The sequence below is a fragment of the Puntigrus tetrazona genome, unplaced genomic scaffold (genome assembly GCF_018831695.1).
Source record: "Puntigrus tetrazona isolate hp1 unplaced genomic scaffold, ASM1883169v1 S000000656, whole genome shotgun sequence".
Lineage (NCBI taxonomy): Eukaryota > Metazoa > Chordata > Actinopteri > Cypriniformes > Cyprinidae > Puntigrus > Puntigrus tetrazona.
In genome coordinates this window covers 27,125-39,264 of record NW_025048277.1, presented here as the reverse complement: position 1 = coordinate 39,264, position 12,140 = coordinate 27,125, and the positions used below count along the sequence as shown (strand labels likewise).

At 36.3% G+C, this 12,140-nt stretch overlaps 1 pseudogene; it reads right to left on the bottom strand.

Annotated features, from left to right (window-relative positions):
* The window catches only part of LOC122334858, a 149,978-nt pseudogene that overhangs the window by 121,565 nt on the left and 16,273 nt on the right, over positions 1–12,140 (bottom strand).

Below are 12,140 nucleotides of genomic sequence, written 5' to 3'. Positions count from 1 at the left end.
GTAGCATATATTGCTAACACTCTCGTTGTAATCAATTCAACTAATTTACAATGTGCTGAATTGATAACTTATTAATGCAGTCTCATTTTTTTGTCAATCATTTCTGTACAAATTATATAGCATGAATTCATGAGCAAACAATGTGAAACCACATGATACATACATTACATTTTCAATCATTAAGGCACTATTTTAATTTAAAATTGGTGTGTGTGTGTGTGTGTATAAGGCCACCTAATATAAAGTGTATGGAATGATCATTATTTTGATCAAGAGCTTTATAAATGTAAGTTCATACATTGGAACAGGAAGCTCAACGTGTTGGTGCGTCTCCAGAAACTAATTTGGAAAGCACTGAGCTAAGTGGTTAAAATGCCATGTGCAACAACTCTCTTACAACCATCTGCCTACTTTAGAGACCTAAAAAATGAACGTGGATCGGTTGGACAGCAACTTCTATGTCCATACCATAAGCGCAGTCTGGTTTGAAAAAAAAATGGATTTGAGCTGTTCATGCTGTCATAAGAAAATCAGATATGAGTCACATTTGGAAACAAATGTTAGCCTGCAGCGTGAATTAGAAATACTATGCAAAATTTCGGAACAAAAAAAGCTTTAGAAATGTTAAACAATACATTTCAGTTTGGCAAAATTTTCATGCATATCAAAATGAATAAAATCCATACAGCTTTGTGTAAAAATAACACATTATAACACACTATAAAAACAGGTAGTGATCTCCTCCATGTTAAATTACACTGTTATTCTAAAGGCAGATTTATTCTTTCAAAAACAATGAAAATTAGATTAATCTTGATTTTTAAAATTAGTTGTTTTTTTTATCTAATTTTTGTATGTGAGGTTATTTGCGTACAGGTGACAGATTTTTGATTTGAATTTGTTTATTTAAAAGTAGACACAGATAGGCTACGTGAAAGACTGAACCTCACTTTCATTGGGGATACATAATCAGTTAACATTAGTTTTTGATTTGAATTTGTTTAATTAAAAGTAGACACTAAACTTTCAAATACGAGAAAGACTGTACCTTGCTTTCATATGGATTTCATAATCAGAAAACATTAAATGTTTAATTAGAATTATTTAATTTAAAGTAGACACCTAAAGCTTTCTATATACGTATTTATCATGTCTATAAACCAATTTTTTAGATTTGTATGATTTTAGTCTTATTTGTATGGTTTCTCTGTGAATCAGGAATAACTGAAAGTGACGGCCCCGGCGCACAAAGGGTTAAAGACGTTGCATTAAATTTTATCTTTAGACTTTAAATTTAGATTTCAAATTCAGTATCGGTTTTAGAAGTGTTTAAATAATTTATGTATGTATGTAATTAAATGACATAAAAATCAACAGTAATCCCTTACTTAAATTTTTCAGTGAACGAATAATTTAATCACAGTAGTGCGTTACTTAGTAAAGCATTACACCCAACACTTCCTGTGCTTACAGTTTTAACACATTTCTATGCAACAAACCTCTAATCAAACCCTCTTACAGTGTTATATTGGCTGACCAGTATATCAGCAGTCTCTAATTGATTGAAACAAGTGTTGATCCTCAGAAAATGCGATAGTCCAGAGCCCAACAGATACGCACTACAATACAAATGAGACCAATTAGCAAAACAGATTGCAATCCATGATTAGATATTGTGCTCTTAAACACCTAGACAACGCTAGAAAAGTACAGGCAGCTCAAACCACTTAAGTAGTAGCACCCTCGTGGAATCTCAGTAACATGAAAAAGCTCACATCTGGGCTGGGGCTAATCTTAGCGAAGGAAAAATAAACTTTCGCACGGCTACAGTAAAATGTAATAGATATCCTGTTATTTTTTGTCAGGAACGAGTGATGCGAGGTAATACTGTTACACATTATTATTGTTAATAATTAATCTACCTTATATTACATGATACACTTACTAAAGCGTGTGCACGACATGTTCTTCCGACAAGCTGATTGTAAAAGATTTAAATGTTTTATATAACGCAATTTCAACTGCTTATGCATAATGCAAGCCTCTAGAGTGGATTCTTTGCATAGCATGACTTTGGAGCGGTTACGGAATTATGGCTAAAACCAGTTTTGGAATCAGTTTTTTAGACCAAATTCAACTTTTTGTTGGACGCAATAACTCCGCGGATCAGTACATTTATGCAGTGCAGACGGATAAACAGGTGTTCAGGAAAATGCTGTGGTGGCGTTTGTTCTTATTTATCTTTTTGACAGAAAAGAAAAGTGTCAGGGATATCAGTTAGGCTTGGAAACCACTGAAGGGTTTTGACTTTTAATGGAAAAAAAATTAAAAAACGTGTTATTCCACAGTTGTGATCTTTGACAGATCCTCTTTCTATGTTTCAGTAACTCCTTCTAAAACTACTGGGGTGTTTGTCTGATAACTGCAGGAATGGCTAATGAACAGAAAGCTAATCTTGTGACACAACGTTCATTTTGTTTTGTAGCAGTGAACAGCAGGCTGTCTTAGCCACTGAGGTGCCCTGCCTTTTCTAGAGCACGTAATCCCTGAGGCGAAAAGAGCCTTTGGGGTATTTGAATGTTTTAATTTCCATATATATTTAATTTTGCCGTCTGACACACTTTTCTTTTCTCTGTTTCGTGACTCACCAATAAGCATTCCACAAAGAAATTCCAAATATAAGTTAGCTACATACAGAAGTCACTCTGTGGCATTCTGGCCTTACAAGAACTCTGTAACCTAGTTTTTGCGAATGCAAATACAATCGTGGTCTGTATATAGTTCAAGACTTAAATGAGGACTTAGACGATCAAAAGACAGGCCTAATGCCTCTGTTCTGGTATACTGTATGGCTTTGAGAAGAAGCAAAGCAAATGATTTAGTAAAAAGCCACTGAAAAGACACTGAATTGCATTGAACAGCAGCTGGACAGAGAGCTATTTTTTCATTTTTTTTAATGTTTTGAACACCGTGAACTCTGAGTTTGCATGTGTACTAAGCCTAATGATGAAAATAAAAATAGCACAGATACAACGCCTAAACGTGTTCTGCATTTTTTCTTTCGCTGTTGTGTGAAATGATTTCACGAATAGTACCACGCGGGTTTTGCAATGCGCAGTGTGTCCTGGTCATTTTTGGCTTTAGGAATTTATTGAATACACCGGACAAGAGCTGACCTCAGGCGAGGGCAGAACTGCATACAGATATGTGGGTTGGTTGGCTGATCAAAAATAATGACCTCAAGAGGAACGCTATAATGAGAAGGAACACTTTTCCCTATCGGAACATGCCACGCATGGCTGAACTCATTCATATGCCGCCCAGTCTTGTAAGACACAGAGTTCCTCTGCAGAAGCAAATCCAACAAACAGGAAGTTACACGAGACTAGAAGAGAATCTCAAGGACACCTCAGCGCAAGTACTGGAGGTGTTGCTAATCTCTGTCTGTTTTATACTACAGAGGATGAAATAAAATATATATGTTCCGATGATACCGTTCACCTTACAACATGAATACAAAATGGAAGGGATAAATACAAATCTAAATTCAGTAGCTAAAATGCAACTAAATATACAATAGATCGCAGGGAAAATACATACTGATAAAATCAATACACTTTGTCACTCTGGATGGAAGTGTCTACTAAATGAATAAATGTATGAAATGCAAAATTTGCTTTCCCTGAAGGAAATACCAGTGCTTGTAAAAGAATATTGCCATGAAACCAGACCTATTTACCTACTACACTGAGCATGGTACACAATACAAAGGTTTTGTTTACATAATAAATGTGTGCACTGTATATATTTTATATAAATACACATACAGTACACATTTGGAAAGTATATACATTAATATACATACAAGTTGCATACAATATATATATATATATATATATATATATATATATATATATATATATATATATATATATATATATATATATATATATATTAATGTATAATATTGTACTGAATGCACATTAAGGGACTCAAGCTGAATTATTTGGATAAACTTGCAGAAAAAAAAGAATAATTTTGGCTTGTTAGCACTGTAGCAACAAATTACTGCCAAGATTCAATAGTTAAGCTTTAACCTGCGCATTAACTGCACTCAAAGCAAAAGGTCTTTGCAGCTCAGTGTTGTGTAGATCAGATTCAGTGTCACAAGGTTCAAGAGTTGAGTAACATCTTCTCTGAATATGAGAATGTTGCCTTTGGCAAACTCACCCAACGACATGAGGGTGCTCGGTGGTGAGGAGAGCAAGCGGTGGCTTGTCCCTCTCGATGAGCCAGACAGTGTACCGTCCACTCTGCCCGGGGTGCAAAAGCACTGTGATATCCAGACCACAGGGCCGATGGGTGGCACGTAGCCAAGGGCTCAGAACCCATGGCCCCGTCAGAGCTGAGCCATTCACTGTGAGAAATCGCCCTGGAGAAACAAACAAAGAGAAAGATACATTTATGCCAAAGAGCAAAAGACTTCAAAATCTGCACTCGTTCCAACACATATTCTTCAGATTTTTTTGGTTTTTGAAACTGAGTTCTCAGCTATGTTGAAGTATATATTTTTATCAGATGACTTTCTTAGAATTAGACTTCTACTTAACATGAACATTTTTAACTAATGCGATAATCTATTTTTCTAAGTAATGCACTTATTGTATACGTAAAAGTAAGTTTAACATTTTTTTTACTCATTTTACCTTTTCATGTTTTAAAAGTACAACTTCTAAAATAAAGTTTAAAAGAAAGTAGAAGTTAAAAGTACCTAAAATCGAGTCAGACACATGAAATTCATTAGGATAAAGAATATAGACGCAACATGCTGATGCAATACATGGTTTGAGTCTTTTTAAAATCGGAGCAATCTGAGACATTAAGATTTCTGAAATTCTAACGACACTGCTGGGGACATTTTTCTCAGGAGAAAAATCTGAGATGCATTTAATGAATTAGATATGTAGCTCAAACTTATTTGGCTAAAGGCATTTTTTTTATTATTATTATTTATGTATTATTTTATTTTATTTTTTTCTGGTTGGTCTAGCAACGATTAGGCAATGAAGTGACAAGCTTCTTAAAGAGGCTTCTTAAAGAGGCAAGGCTTTCTTTTATACGGATGTCCTCTTTGCGATTTCTCCCATGCATTTTTAACAAGTGGCCTGTTTCCTCTTCATGCCATCTCTGTACATGTCTCAAAGTCTGCGGGTATCTGGATTGTAAGAGTATGTGTGAAAGTGAAATTCGCAGATCCGTGGCCCAGGCAGCCGACAGTGAGCCCATGTAGAGCCAAAATAGATGAGTGAGGGGGGAAAATGACAACACACCAGAGGAAAACGAAATAAATAATGAAAGAGAGGAGAGAAATCAAAGCTCTGTCTGTGGGCTTTGATTTAGAGTCCTCCCTCTCAACAGCCTCATTCAGCTCCCTCAATCAGGAAATTTTCCACAGGGCCAGAGCACGGAAAAAGACAAAAGAGACCTTCTTTTGATAGAAAAGGAATGAAAACAACATCAGGGAAAAAAATACAATAAAATATGAGGAAAAATGTCCTGGAATGTAGCATTTTCATTATTCACAGAGTTATCTGTATCCAGCAAAGATTGGTTATAGCATCATATTTTTGGGTGTTGCAGCTTTCCAGAGAAACTAAGAGAAATTTCTAGACGTCACTTAAGGGATGAAAAAAATAAAAATAAATAGTGCTCTAAATATTAAAGATTAATTAATACATGAAAAGCATTCCATATACATTCAGATTTTTTTTTATAAATTATACATAAATGCACAAAACTGTTGCATAATTTTCTGTAATTATTTTTTTTAAAATAAATTTTACATTAATTAAATATTTCATTAAAGTCTAGGCTAAATGGCTTTCACAAGCCCTTGATTGTTCAGATTTCTTTAGGCATATCTTAAACATGTTGTGCATTTGCAAAGAGGTAAGTAATAATAGAGAGCCTGTTTCTATAACTGACTACAGCACACTTGAGGCTTTGATTTCTGTTAAAAAGTGTATTATTAAACAGATTTGTTCTCTCTTTTTTTAACAGTTTTTTTAAAATTCAATGAAGTGTATCAAGTTTAAATATGGTCACAGCAGGGGTTGTGCTAACTTCTTCTCACTTAGAAAATCAACTAAGCATGTAATTTGACTAAGGCTTCCTTAACTTTTGAATACCACTTTAGCCCCTCGCTGAAAGCAGAACAAAACCAAACACTTGCTGCTCACTGACTGACAGCGATTTTCAATGCCTCACTTGAAATTCTTAGTGTTTTGTGCTTTGAAGAAGTTTATGGATCAAATTTTGGCCTGTAGGCATGTATTTTGGCCAGCAGTTGTGGCTGGTGTAGAAAATAAAACTGCATTTTCCTAAAACACATTCAACTGTTCTTATGCAGCATACAAAAGTCATGTTTTAAAATCCCCAGCTACAATACAGTTTTTTTCTATTGCTAACATCCTTTTGTCCAATTTCTAGTCACATTTTCAAAACTCTAAACACCATTAGCACAACATCCGTTTGTTGTAACCATACCATTAACACAATTCATGTTGTTTTCACACAATATTCAGTCAATTAACACATTTTTAAAATGCTTACATTTTCTTTTTACACAAGTTTACCCCATAGCAAAATCATGGATCTTTCTTATCATTTTTACAAATGCTTAAACACAGCATGTCAAAAATAAAGAGCTAATGTTCCAAACTCTAACTATATTGTAAAGCCTCTACTTCTGCAACAACAGCAGCTTAAAAGAGCTGATAATAATTATTTTAATTACTGATAATTAAGAGATAGCTTCCAATCTTATTGATTAATTCCAAGTAATGGATTACATGGATTTTTACATTTTCTGGACTGGTTTTTGTTCAAAACAATACAGAACAACTGAAAAAGAAAGAAGATGTCGGGACGAGGAAGAGTTGGACGAGGGAGAGGACAAGGTTGACGAGGGAGAGGACAAGGTAGACGAGGGAGAGGAGAAGGTAGACGAGGGAGAGGAGAAGGTGGACTAGGGAGAGGGCAAGGTGGACTAGGGAGAGGAGAAGCTGGACCGGGACAAGGTAGAAGAGGTAGGGGTAGAGTAAGAGCTGTAAGAGTAAGAGCTGTTGTTACAGATGAAATAAGAGCCACTATTATTGACCACGTGATAAACCATGGTCTGTCATTGAAAGAGGCAGGTGAAAGAGTCCAGCCCAATCTTAGACGGTCAACTGTGGCATCCATTATCCGAATTTTTCAACAAACCAACAGGTAAGCAATGAGTTTCGTGAGGGCCATAATTGCAGTTGTAATGTATCACAATAACTGTTGCCGCCAAGATACAAATACAAATATGTACTTTTTTTTGTTCCTCTAAAGAACACAACGACTTTCTTGCTCTGGGGGAAGAAGAAAACTGCTCACTGAGGACCAAGAGCATGCCATTGTAGGGTGGGTTATTGCTGACAATGCAATAAAACTCAGAGAAATTCAATCCAGAATTGTACAGGACAACCTGGTATTCCAGAATGTGGAAAGCATCCGCCTGGCTACCATCACTCGAACTCTGAACAAACACAGAATTCGAATGAAACAGCTGTACAAAGTGCCCTTTGAAAGAAACAGTGAGCGGGCCAAGAAACTCCGACACCAATATGTCCAGGTGCCTATACAGTACATCCAATTCTTTTACGCTATTCTACAGTTTTTTTCCACTACTATCAATTACTACTCAAGTAAACATACCCACACAGTGAAAAGCATTTAAACATCATGTGTTTGATTTCTTTCAGAGAGTTATGGAGTTGGAGGCTAATCAGACACCACATAAATTCATTTATGTAGATGAGGCAGGATTTAACCTGGCAAGAACTCGTAGACGAGGAAGAAATCTGATTGGAAAAAGGGCCACTGCTGATGTTCCGGGTCAAAGAGGAGGATTTTTTTTTTGAGGAATTTTTTCTGCCTGGAGGTGGAAAGTCTATGATCATAGACCACATGATCAGATGTCCCTCCTGGATGCCATGGAGGCTGGCTGCCGAGATATCTCAGCTGAAGACTGCCAAGGGTGGATAAGGCATGCTAAACGTTTCTATCCCAGATGCATAGCAAGAGAAAATATAAGATGTGATGTCGATGAGAACATGTGGCCAGATCGTATAGATTAGAACTTTATTTCTGTTTTTTTTGGTTTTTTGTCTGTTTTTTTTTTTTTTTTTAACTAAAGGCCAAAGGCCTGTATTTTTTTTTTTTTTTTTGGATAACTGACAGCAATTTCATTTTGCTAATTTACTTCAGCAGTTCTGTCACTTTTCTTTTACATTTCATAAATTACTGATGAGTCCTCAACTATGCTGTACACATACTGCCCTACAGTAATCCACACATACACAAACACTGGTTTCCATTTTTTTGTGGGGACTCTCAAATTTCTAATCTTGTTTTCTCATGAGGACCAAATAAAGTGTCCCCACAAGGTAAGAATTTACTGGTATTACTATCTTTGTGGGGACATTTTGTCCCCATAAGATGATAAATACCAGGTACACACATACATGCAATGGATTAAATGCATTAAATGGATGTCATATTGTATGTTCTACCCAGGTCAAACCAAAACACGAAGTAATGCAGATTTTTGTAATTAATTGTTAGCATTTTGTCAGTCTATGTGTTATGATTGACTATATGTTTCTGTTGGATTGAAAACTAGTGCTAATGTTTTGATTGAATGATTCAATTTTGAATCAGGTTTGCTGTGTTTTGATAGAGTTAGTATATGTAGAAAAAGGTACTCAGCATTTTGAAATGGAGAGTTTGTATTTATTTAACAAAACATGGTTTTGGCCAGAAAATTAACAATTTGGCTAATTGTGTGACGTTAGTGTGTTGCTGTGTTAAGAGTTTAGAAAAAGTATTTTAAGTATTGGTAAATGCTTGTTAGCAATTGAAAAAAACTGTAAATCAACATGAAATATTATACGGTAGGTGGTGTTCTGAGTTTCAGGACACAGTATCAATTGACCTATTGACACATAAAATAACATTTTGGTGGTTTCTAGTGTAGAGCATCAAAGCGCATCAGAATTTAAAATACGATCAGAACGCTGAAACACAAGGAGCCGCAATTTCACGAAGAGGCCCAGGACAAAACAACAGGATGTTGTAAATAAGACCGTAGGGTCAGGCAGCCTGAAGCAAGCATATCCAACCAACTCTTTCACAGACCTTCTTGCAAAATTAACACAAAGGATTGCTTATTGATAATCCCAATTTAGGAAGGAGATGCATGACCATCATATGTACACCCATGATAGAACTCACAAGCTAATGGCTTCACTGGGTGGTTCCCAATCAATACTTAGTCAAATGTACCACATTCTTGATAGGGTTGTAATGATAAATTGATGAATCTAATGCAATTCTCCATTGAATCGATTCTGAGCTTCATTTTAATAGCAGATGGCATCACATATTTTAAAAACAGTTTCAGTTCCTTATACGCACAGCACTTAAACTAATCATTCATAAAGTTAAAAAAGGTTTAAAACAATGTTGGGTTGTGTTTACATTAATCCTGCATCATAAAAGCATAAAAGTCAAGTCAGTCATACGCACAAGCGGTCTTCTTCATAAGCATGTGAGTGTGCAGTTAAAATCACTTTTTATGTTCTTTGAAAGCCATTCCAGCATTCTTCGGCCTGCATTCTCACTTCTACAACCACAGTGAGAAGAAAACCCACCTAGTGTCGTTACTTTTATTTCTTTGCTTTAGTTTTCTTTTCTTTCTGTGGGTGTTTCATGTAAGTTAAGTTTTGCCTGCCTGAGTCTCTGACTGCACTCGCATCAAAACTTTAATCGGTCCACAACTTCAGCCAACACCCAACCATTAACTTCCAAGACTTCAATGGCTGCTGACCTTCAGGCCAAGCAGCAACATCGGAAAACCCCTTTCTGCAATGAGGACAACAAAGGGAATCCCGTAACACAAATGCAACACAAGTAAAAACCTCCAGATTCATGCTGAACTGGTGAATTTAATATAAATTTTAACCTCATTGAATAACCCAGTCCAAGGCTTAAATAAGTGAGTGATGGTTGTTCAGGTCTATATTGCAATAATCTTAGGATTTCTCTTGAATCTTTTTCCCTCCTTTTCTATCTTCATGCAACTTGTATAAATGTCTGAGTGTGCGTGTTTATGTGTTAGATTAATTTATATGTCTTCGATTTATCCAATAAAGTCGTATTTATCTTGAAAAGTCAAGTATCTTGTGTTTTGTGCTTAATGTAATGTCTTAAACTGCTGATGCAAATGTGCAAATAGTGTTTTACATTTTAATCCAGTGCAGAGTATGTGGCTCATTCTGTGAATCGCTGACCGACTCAGTGATCAGCCATAAAACTGATTCTGTTCAAATTCCCTATAAAATCTTAAATGATCTGTTTTACGCTCATTTGTTACACTAAAAAGTTTCATATTCTTACACTTTCATATTCTCTCAATTTTATTTTCAAAATGCCGCTGTTATGGGTTATGAAAGGTTTATATTTTGGTGTTTACATTTATACAATGTCAGAAAAAAACAAAAAAGACATTTTAACTGTCTTATAATTATGTCATTTATTTTTAAATGACTCTCAAACAATACCCCTCCTTTGCTTGATGCTAATCCATGGTAATTGGTCTCATTGGTCTCTTTTCATGCCTGTAATGCCTCATAACACAGCATTTATGAAGAGTACGTTTATGAAGTTTCAATCTAATCACTAAACACAGTTTGTCAAAAAAACAAACAAAAAAAAACTATATTATCCATTTTCAAGGCATCACGTTCACATTTAATTGCAGAAGCTGTCAAGCACTTTTTAGTAGCGGCGCTGCCTGGAGGAACCGATAGTTGTATTACTATCAAAATACCATGAGAGCAATTATAAAGACAATTATGGAACGAACGTTATGATTGTAACTGACCACCAGAGGCAGTGCTTCACACTGGATGTTATCTCATTGCAAATCTACAGATCAAGTCTAACATAAACAAAGTCCCTCGTAACCAGGTTATGTCAGGGTCCTCCCCTATTTACTCCTTGACTTCTTGCAGACTGTCCCAGTGGAATCTTCTCACCCCGACTGTGAGTGACAGAAAGCTCTGTCTCATAGAACCACTGTTACATTCATAACTCACATTTTATTTCATTCTTTCTGACCACCAGAGGCAGTGCTGACTTATAACCACAAGGTCCTGTTTACCTCTTAGAAGTTGAAGTCCATTTCCTTCTTGTGAATAGAACTTGGAGGATTGAATACTGCCAGCTGAATTGCCTAATTTGTAAACAGGGCAGAAAGCCTCTTGGGGATAAATGCTGGGTTCGGCCACAACTTTACTACCAAACCATCTGCATTCCAGTGCCACAGGTTGAAATAACTGATAATGTGTCGAGCTTACTCACATGTTTAGCTGACGTAATGACTAAGATAAAAGCTTCAAGTTAAAAGCCTCTTCAAGTCACTGTGCTCCAAAGGTTCAGATGGAGGTAATGTAAGAGACTTCAAGACAAGGCTCAAGTCCCATGAGGGTATGTCAATGTTTAGAGGAGTCACTGCACACCTCTAAGGAATTGAGTAACCAAGTCATGAGATTCCAATGGCTGCCCATCTATTTGTACATGATGTGCTGAAATTGCAGCTACATAAACTTTGACGGTAGAAGCTGCCTGATTATCCTCCAGCAGAGATTGTGAATACCATAACACCAAGGGGACCGGACATACTTCCAGGAATCTCTTTGCATTCTACACCAGTCAAAGAAGAATTTACCTACCTGTAAGCATAAGCACATGTGGAGGTAGGGGTCCTAGAATTCATTATAGCCTACTGAACATCATGATCACAAACTTTCATAATCTTTTTTAAGAGGCCAAACACAGAGCTGCAAACTGTGACCTCCCAACTGGTGGAGGAGATCCTTCCTCCTGGGAAGGCTCCACGGCAATAGTCTGTGATGTCCCTGAAGGACCCTGTGAACAGTTGATAAAATTAGTGGAACTGGGGGAAAGGCATACAGTAACTGATCTGGCCAGTCGTGGACTAGAGCTTCCTGACCCAGAGGACTGGATTCATTTTCAAGTGAAAACCAGAG